This window comes from Camelina sativa, chromosome 5 (assembly GCF_000633955.1).
Source record: "Camelina sativa cultivar DH55 chromosome 5, Cs, whole genome shotgun sequence".
In the NCBI taxonomy this organism is placed as follows: Eukaryota; Viridiplantae; Streptophyta; class Magnoliopsida; order Brassicales; family Brassicaceae; genus Camelina; species Camelina sativa.
Window position 1 is genome coordinate 34,059,305 of NC_025689.1, and position 10,520 is coordinate 34,069,824.

Consider the following 10,520-nt stretch of genomic DNA (forward strand, 5'->3'; position numbering starts at 1 on the left):
CAGTGTGGTCTGGATATAATATTAACAATCTCTGCTTGTTTGGGATTTTTTTTTTCGGTATATGAAGGAGCATCTGGTTAGAGGAAGGGAGTGGGAAGAGGTGTATCATGTGATCTACGATGAATGGTTTCTCAATCGCATGGGATATACTCCTCACTATTAGGAATGGAATTCAATTCCTGAATCTAGGTTTTTTTTATTTATTATCTGTGCAATAGCTCGTTGGGATAGTGATTATGGAAAATTGTTGCCCTGTGTTATGAAGGTTTGAAAAGGTAACCGAGCTTCTCTATGTATGTTGGTTCGAGAATCGTGGCAGAACGAATAGTAAAAAGTTGATGCTTGGATTAACATATATAGTTTCAAGAACTTGATCATAAGTTTGTCAAGTGACTGATAAGCCTCTAGGTAATATAAATCATTCACTTTGTTTGCATCTTTTACTGAATTAGTGAATCATGTGGTTGTTGTTGTTTTTATTTTTTTAAAACTGAATTTCAGGAGCATCGGACAAGAAGATGCTTAGAGAGACTAGAGATGTCATGGGACATGTGAGGTTGAATAGAGAACAAGGTTATTATACCAGAGGATGACTATAATAAGAGTATGCATTCTCATGCATGAAATTTTATTAATATCAGATTTGTGTGTCGGAGGAAGATTGAAAAAGATGTTCACCGCGGAGTATTGGTATGGGTGGAAGAATTTTCAGTCAAAGCTGAAAAGAGAAGACGCTGGGAAATTAAAGAATGGTATGTACAATAAGCATTACTTATCATATAGGAAAGCTAGAGAACTTTTTATTTTCTGGATGTTTTAACTGTTTATTTTCTGCAAATACTATGAATCCCCTGTTTTTAATGTAAGAGATTTTGATGGAATTTGTTTTAAGCTAGAAAACAACGCAAAACCATCGAAATAATGAACACATACAACTTAAAATCATCAAAATCAACTGTGAAGCTTAAGGGGCAATCCAGATACTTCAAACAAAACCTAGAAAAATCAACTTAAACCTAGCAAAATACGAACATGAAAAGCTTAAGGGCCAATTATAACATGGGTTGAAGAAGAAGCGAACCTGAGAGGGATTAAGAAGAAACAAGCTCAATTATAACATGGGTAAAAGCGACCTTAAGCTGAAGGATTGGAAAGTCTTTGATTTTTACTCAAACGCTTATGAATCAAATTTGATTTTTCTAGAATCAAAATAACGATGAAGCTATTGTTTTGGGGAAATTTTGACCGGTTTACACATTTTGACCGGTTTAGTGGTTTTGGTAATTTAGAGTGGTTTGGTAATTTTGACCGGTTTAAGCATTTGATGGATTAAATAGTTAAACTATTACTCATTATAACATAACTCAATTGATCCATTAAACCATTTGAACCACTAACTCAATTTATTCATGAAGTCATTACGATAAAATGTTTCAACTCATTACAGTCTACGGGTTGAGTTGAGTTGTGATGATCCATGAGACTTGATCCATTTAGGGAAAGTACATAGTATACGTGTTAATTTAATTGACATATAAAAGCTAAAAACATCAATAAAAATAAAAAAACAAATACAGCAAAACAAAACTGCACAATGAATCATTCACAAAATAATTCACAAATAAAATGCTAAAGATTTAATAAATTTCTAATCCAACACAAACATACAAAACAACATATAATAAAAAGAAAAAAAAACATACACACAATAATTAAAATTACAAAAAAAATTACACAAAATCCTCCCGCGGCGTAGCGCGGGTAGTATCCTAGTTAATTCTTAAAAGAAGTAAACTGGCCTTAATATCGTTTTGGTTTCTTTTTACCATGACCGTTTTTTGTTTTTTTTTTTCTAAAAAGAATTATGTATCCATTCAGAAGAACCAAAAGTTTTGTTCCTACTATTATTTATTTAAAATTTTCTTGCATTCTTCCTATACTAGCTAGTACTAACGAGTAACGATATTTATACTTATCTCAACCATGGCATTTGACAAATTGTGGTTTAAGCAACTAGTACTAATATTTATGACAAACGCAACTTATATAATAAATGTTTTAATGATTAGTTTAAGGTTACGTTCACCTTGCTTCTCGGAAATCTCTTTTGACTTATTAAACACAAACAACAAATTAAATTTGGCCATTTGTGAACTCTGGCGGCTTCATCGATCCAACGTCACTTGAGCCATTCATTAAAAAGTAAAGAAAAAAAAAAACTCATACATATATCAATGTGCTTCAAAATCAGAAATTATATCAAGAAAACTTTGATTTTGGAGAGAATGACTAACATCAAGTTGTTTCAATAAGGAAAGGACGAATTTTTTGGTATATACTCCCTCTCCCTCTGTTTCACAAAGAGTGTCATTTTGACACATTTCACACAAATTAAGAAAAGTTTGAATTATACTTATTTGCCCCTATTTATTAAGTGATTAATGATCAAAATTCAATGAAAATAACTTTGGGTTTAGGGGTAAAAAAGAAAATTTAGCATTAAAACACTCATTGGAAATGTAAAATGACATTCTTTGTTAAATAAAAAATTTTCTCCAGAATGACACTCTTTGTGAAACAGAGGGAGTACAATGTAATGAATTAAGATATGTAATTTCACACAAGTAGCAATCAAAGTTGTCAAGATCAACCACTGTTCCATTGCCATTTGGCACCATTCAGAAAGCTAAGTTGATAAAGAAAACTTTAAAAAAGTGACGTGGTGGTTACTTTGTGGTTGTCTCTGAATATTGCGTCCGACAAATGTTATCACGTGTCGAAGTTAGATTAAATGTTAGCCGTTGTTGATAAGATGCGTAAGGGAAGATGTCTATACCCTTTTTTTTTTTTTCATTATTCATTTTCCGAAGAGAGATCTAATTCTGTTTTTAGTTTTTGCTTTCCTAATGAATTGGTTATGTTTGTTAAAACCTTAAGAAATTATATTCGATCGAGTTTAGATACAGCCCGGTTCTTAATACTGTTACGTTTTTTGTAGTTTAAAATTTTAAGAGCAATTTTTTTTTTGTTTTGTCAAACTTTAAGAGCAATTTCAATAGTGGGAATTTGGAATATGAAAAAATATTGCGACATATTTTTCTATATGGTTTTTAAACATATAGTTTTCATATACATTGAACCAATCGAACATTAAAAAACGTTTGAATTACACCATATTTGTTTAATTACTTTTTATCAAAAGCGCCTTGTCATGACTTGTTTGTATTTTGTATATTCTTCCAACCTCTTCGTCTAGCCGCGTGTAAAGTTTATTGAACATCTATTAATTTTTTTTTTCTTTTTTGGATCTCTCCTACAAAATATGAATTCTGATTGCGAGATATATAGTGTTTGAAGTAATATACATTTAATGCTTCTGCTGAAAAAAACCCTAAGTGTCGTCATTAGAATGTGATACTAAAACATTGTTGACTAAGCTCGGTGTTATGAAAGACACAGAAAAAGGCCGATCGATTTTAAGCTTACCGATATACAAATTAATATCATTCACCTTGTTCAAGACAAGGTAGGGTTCGTAGGGTTCATGATAAGATGCGGAGCCAATGAGGAAGAGACACTTATTTCACCACCGTCCTAAAGAAAACAAATTATATGTGATGATAGTAACCTTTACAAAGAAATTATAATAAAAGTGAAAGTTTATAAAAAGAACTTTTGATTAATATTTCAGTTTATTGTTGTTGTTATCTACAGACCATATGGAGTATAATTTAAGATTAAATTCTCTATCACGAGAAACTCTAATGGCCAACAATCTTGCGCTACTTATTTAACTACTTTTGAAGTGTCGGAAAGCTTCGGATTCGTCTAGAAGGTTTAAAAGGAAACTGTGTTCGGCTCACGTGCAAGGTATGGTTGTTGAGTAGGTTTAAGATCGTACTTAGCAGAGGTTTCTTATTATGTCGTTGGAAAGGTTTAAAGACTGGGCGACTGGCAACTATTACATTTTAAGGTGACCAAAACATATGATAAATATATATATATATATATATATATATATCTTTCAGGCTTGACAAACAACTCACGTCAAAATTGGAATTTTGACCCGTTGGGATGCGTTCGGTGCGTTTGCCAGTTCTTTGTAAATGAAAGATTTGAATGTCAGCAACACACTTAGAATCGAGTATGGGTTATACAATCTTCTAGGATTCGGACTATTATTGTACTTTAAGACCCAAAGGAGAAGCTATTTTAAGTTAAAAGCCCATTTAGCTCGTCTGGACCAATTGCAAAACAGCGGTAACTTGAATCATTGGACCAAATGGGCTTTCTTGGTAACAATTTTCATTCATTTTTAGGTTTAAAGATTACAAGTACTATTTTGCGCGTACACACACACACACACACACGAAATAAAAATGATTACAAGTACTGTAATGTAGATATGCTTATTACTATATATTAGTATTAAAAAGAAGACAAGTAAAAGATGAAAAGAGTGATGGAGATGTTTTAGAGGACATGGTAAAAAGAACAGTAAAAAAAATGCTATGACAAGCGTCTTATCAAAAGACCTTTGAATGTTTCTTATAATATAGTATAATATAGTAAAGTACTATTTTTAATTTTTACCAGTATGAAAATTTCCAATCTTTTCATAGTGACCACAAAGACATTAAAACACATGAATTAGGTGCAATTAAAAAAATCATTTAAGGAGTTTGGAATCTGAGGCGAGAGAGAGTAATTAATGAGAGAAGAATGGCAGAGAATACGAACAAAGAGGCATTAAATGCTATTATTGTACTCTCTCTCGCTCTTCCTTCATTTTTCCCTAATTACAATGCTACCCCTACCCTATATTACTACTAGTAATATTTCTTTTTACCTTTTTCTCTTAATTTAAGGAATTGCAGATTTAAAGTGCAGCTGGACTAGAGTTTTATACTCCTCTGTCTCACAAAGATTGAAGTTTTAGAAAAATTTCTTTGTCTCCCAAAAATTGATGTTTTGAATATTTTTAATAATTTTTGTTTTAATGATTATTGATGTTGTAGAGTGTATGGAGTGTAAAAATGGGAAAGTAAAAAAGTGAAAATAATAAATTATAAATTAATCATATATTCCCTCTGTCTTAATATGTGTGTAAAATACTAAACTTCAATCTTTGTGAGACAGAAGGAGTATTTATTTATTAGTAACACAATATACAATTTTAAGTTTTTAATAATAGTACGAAATTTCCGCAGTTCTATATGAACCAAGAATAAAACAACTTTAACTGTTGTTGTTGATAGTTTGAAATTTCAAAATTATCATGCCCATGTCGTAAATAAAGTAAACAAAATAATTATAAAACTTATGCTCTCTTGTCTGAAAATTTCATTTACTTTGTGGATATTTATATATAATGCTATGATGCAAAATAGAGGATTAGATCAAAAACGTAAAAATTTCCTACTTTTTATGTAATATATATTTGGAACGAAGTCACAAGCTAAGTCTTGATAGAAAGGGATACTCTTTTTTCACAAATGAGACACTTATATATGTGTAAGGTATAACAGATGATTAGCATACTAGACAGATGTATAATTGTTCGCTTATACGAAATTGAAAAGGAATGTACGTAGGAGCGGGATAACGTGGGGATTTGACGTTTTCCTCTTGGTTTCTCTCTTTCAAGACACAACACAACTCTCGAAGACTGTCAACAACGTTGAAATTGGAGCTGTAAGAATCGTCTTCTCCATTTGTCATTCTCATGCACAGTCTACGTATTTCCCCACGCTTACACTACTAACATACGCATGCATTTCAATTTTTTTGTACATATATGTGTAAAAAGACTATAATCATCTCGATTCTCCGTTGACAACTTGAAGGAACCGGATGAAATCCAACTCATATACCTGTTTTTTTGTGGTTTAGTCACGTGTCTTTCCATCGATAGTCGGGTTGCAGTACGTAGGAGATGTTTGGTTTTCTCTAATAACTTTTTTTGCACTATACAGGAATTTATAGATGTAATATGTTATATATATTATATGTATGCGAGGTACTTGCATGTTAATAAAATTAGTGAATATCATTTCTTACATTTTTTTTGTCAATAACTCTATATTAATTAAGAGGCTACGGTGAAATAATTTTGCATATAATTATAGACCATGCGAATTTTGAAATTATAGTTTAAATACTTTTTTTTTGGTTATATAATGCAATATAATTTTCCCCTGTTTATATATATAACGGGAAGATTTTTCATTAGGTATCTTGGACATTAGGAAACTAACAAATGTTGCAGCACATGTCGCGGGCACTCTCTAGCGCTACAATCTCTGTTCTTTATAAAAAATAAATATTAATAATAAGTTTTCTGTTTGTATTTGGTGATGTATGGAAAGACAATAAATACGTTAGGACCTTTTCTATAACAAAAATGAATGCATCACAAGGTCCAAAAGAGATGAATTCTTCTAATTATAATTGCTACAGTTTCTTTATATGTTACACACATACATTATTTGTAGTCTTTATATCGTAAAACTAAAATATACTCCCTCTGTTTCATATTAAATGTCATTTTTGAGTTTCTCACACATATTAAAAAAATCATTAAATTTTCTATTTTACCCTTTATTAATATATTAATCAATTTTTTCTATTGGTGTATACATTAATTAGTAGGGATAAAATTGGAAAATTTACCAAACATCTACATTGGAAATATAAAGTGACACTTATTTTGTAACAAAATAATCAGTCTAAAATGACACTTAATATGAAACAGAGGGAGTAGTTAAATCTTATAGATATAATAATATTTTTCATCAATTATATATAACAACTGGCATGAATTATCGTGTTATTTCTTAAGAAGTACTACTCCCTCCATTTTTAATTACTTGTCATTCTAGAGGTTTTCACACATATTAAGAAAACAGATAAATGTTCTATTATACCCTTGTTTGACTATTAGAATTCTAAAAGATTTAATTTTTTATTTATTTAATAGGGGGCAAATAAGATAATTTTATACTAAAAATCCCTACTATTATTTTGAAACACAGTTTATGGACTAAACTTTCGTTTTGTAAGAAATTACAAGGGTATGCCATTGGAGTTATGACCAAATATTCGATTTTTTTAGAGGGTAACAACAAAATTTCACACCCCTCTAAACGGATAAACACGCGGATCCTAAACGACCCGTTTTAAGAATTCTGATTCTTTTATTTAATCGTGACCGTTGATTAATTTTTATCGTGTCCGTCGATTTAAAAAACCTAAAAAGGTGTTTCTCTCTATACTCTTTGTCGCCGTCAATCACTTACACAAAACTTTTTTCTTTAGCCTCTCCTCTCTCGCCGTCTCTCCCAAATGGATTTTTTTTTTCTTTTTGTCGACAAAGTCGAAGAGATGTAGTCATGTAGAGGAAGAGAAGAAGGCAAGATTTCATGGCTAAGGTTTTTGTTTCTCTTTTAACTAAATTTACATTTTAAGTCTATGTTTTATGAGTAAATTCCAAGTTTAATTGGAATTTTGTTTCAGAATCTTGATTTGTATAATGATTTTGTGTTCGTCTGATCATCATCACGATTTTGAGATGATAACCTCAGTCTCATTAATTCGCAATAACTCAACCTCAGAAACATGCGTGATTCATCTCTCCGGTCAAGTAAGCCTTGCTCTGTCGCCGCCGTCAATTTATGGTTTCATGCTCGCAAGAGGTAATATACCGTTATTAAAGATTATGTTTATGCAGAAGATTAATTCTGAACTAAATTACTTAAGGCAATAGAGAGTTTCATAAATGTTTACATGTATGACATGTAGTTTTTTTGGCCATGGAAGGTGCAGAGGATTTCCTTAGAATATGAAACATTTCAATATTATCAAGCTCTGGATGTGAAAAGGTTAATTTCATTTCTTTAAGCCAAATTTATAAAATATATATTCTACCACTTATAGAACAAACGTTGAGGTTTAACCTAACTTAAGGGACTTTTTGTCTCTAGGATTAGAGAGGTGACTTATAAGAAGAGAGGTGAAGATGATTCGGTGATCAATTTGAAGAAGAAGAAGAAGATATCGACTCCGAACATGAGTCCAACCCTCAGCCTAAGCCTAATTACGCTTCTATAAATCTCTCCGTCTTCTATGTCATTTAATTCGCCATGTTTTTTTTTCTTTTCAGTTTTTGCATATTCATGGGCAATGATTTTTTTTATCACACGTTGGACTGATTTCATATGCAATGGTTTTATTTAGGTGAATCTGTATGCAAGCTATTATTAGTCCATATTTTACTCCGTTTTCTTACTTTCAAGTATAATCTTCTTCTTGACCTTAGTACACGTTGAACTTAATTCACTAAGGTTAGTTTTATAAAACATTTTTCTTTTAATAGTAGGGATTGGTGATGGTTCACTATCTGTATATTTATACATCCTTGAATGGTTTTAGATTTGAAAAACCGATACTTATAAGTAAACAGATCCTTATGATATTGGTGATGATTCGGTTTGTCTAAGTTGTATATTGCATGTTTTGGTAAATTAATTTGCAGAGTTTGGTTGTATCAGTTGCAGGTTCTGTTTCTAAGTTGTAGGTTTATTTTGAAATATAATTTTGTTTGGTTTACAGGCTTGATGATTCACGTTTACAGTTGAAATTTGATTTGCTTTAGATGCGTTTACGAAATGCTAGGAAACATGATGAGGAACTTGACACAAGTGGGACAACTATTCTCGAGAGTGCATCTAATTCCATGAAACGATTTGCAGTCCATCTAGCTCATCCTCTTAAGGTTTGAACTCTTTAACCAAATCCCAAAATCTTGATGTGATATTTCTCTTATCTTCAATCTTTGAAAGGTACTGATTTACTTCTGTAACTTCAGCAATGCAGAGTCCTCCGGGTTGGAGAAGAAGTCGGGATACACATACCACCACTCCTCTTTGAGGTACGTATTACTATTAAATTCTTTTTGTTACCTTTTTCCTGAACCATTGTTAATATTTCTAGTTTCTTACCTTTTTGTTGTGTAAGTTTGCAGGTTTTAGTTAATTATTTTGTAGGGTTCGGTTAATTAATTTGCAGATTTTGATTATCTAAGTTTCATGTTTGGTTTGTCTAAGTTATATAGATTGCAGGTTTCGTTTGTCTATGTTACAAATTGTAGGTTTTTGTGAATTAATTTGGCTTTATAAGATGCAGGTTCAGATTTGAGAAAATGCAGGTTTTCTTTGCAGGCTTGATGATTCATGTTTGCAGATGAAATTTTATGTCCCATAAATGCTTTTCAAATGACTAAATGAGGAACTCGACAGAATTGTTACATTATATCTTCTTAGCAGACTTCAACAATGCAGGGTTCTCCAGGTTATGAACTGGGGAAATTTACAAGAAATATGTCAATGGTCGAATATGTAGAGTTGTAAGCTGTTACCAAAAAGACAAGTTTCGTTTTTGTTTTTTTTTTTCTATTATACTCATTCTCTCTGTTAAATTATTTTGGAAATCATTAATGATATTTTATATTTTGTGTGATCCAGTCATCAAAATTGAATTTTGATCCATATTTTGTAAGTGGGATTCTATATGTTTAATGTTGTTATAATGTTTTTGTACTCGAATTAATTTGTGAAACCAAGACTTTTTGATCTGGGAAAATCATTTATGATCATGTGTCTTTTGTCGACAATTTCCTGAGAAACCGGTTTGGACGACCTAAGAAGTAGCTTTAACAGAGAGAATTATAAGAATATGTAGACAAACAAAACCTTTAATGGAACAGGCAAGTTAACCCGGTCTTTTAAATTTAATCCGTCAATTTACTGAGAAACCGGCTTGGACGACCTTTAATGGAAAATCGTTAATGATCTGGCTCTATGGTATTATTTTTATATAAATGTTTGTAGAACGGGTTAATTATTTTATAACTTTAATACATTAAACCTGAACTTACAATTATTTAAACAAATAACTATATAAATCTTTGATTTTAATATATCAATGGTTAAAATGTTAATAAGATATGTCAATTAAAGTATATAAACAAATTTATTAAATAATTTTTATTAAGATTAAAATTATACTGTTCAACTATTAAAAAAACATTAAACTTTACAATTTATGTTGTCTACTATGTAATTATTTAAATGAAAACATTAATGGAATATAAAATTTCTAACGGGATGGATCGAGACGAGATGGGATGAGACTGGACTGGACGAGATTTAACATCCCATTAAAAAAATTATTTTAACATTTTCAACAAAAGCGGGTTTTGCTTGATTATTACGGATGGATTGCAAAAAAATATATTTTCGAGGTGATGAAGATGATGATCATGTTTATTTTCGGTATGAGTAGCGGTATTCTACATATACACTAAAATATTGACAAAACACCGTAGAAGAGTGGCCAAGTAATTTTTATGGAAAATTCTAATATTATACAATTAAAATTTTACAACCTAAAAAGGTTTATTATTTGACTGAATATATGTTATACCAGTGTGTTTTAAGTAACTTAATTAACTAATTAAATAC

The 10,520-nt window shown here is 30.8% G+C and overlaps 1 long non-coding RNA gene across 5 annotated transcripts; it reads left to right on the plus strand.

Moving 5' to 3' along the window:
* LOC104788496 lies at nucleotides 7,255-9,461 on the plus strand. Of its 5 annotated transcripts, none has more exons than XR_768306.2 (5): nucleotides 7,255-7,430; nucleotides 7,516-7,694; nucleotides 7,801-7,880; nucleotides 7,983-8,773; nucleotides 8,867-9,461. It is a non-coding gene; the product is annotated as an uncharacterized LOC104788496 (long non-coding RNA). The 5 variants fall into 5 exon arrangements; XR_768307.2 differs by having other exon boundaries at nucleotides 7,256-7,430; nucleotides 7,571-7,694; XR_768309.2 differs by having other exon boundaries at nucleotides 7,256-7,430; nucleotides 7,614-7,694.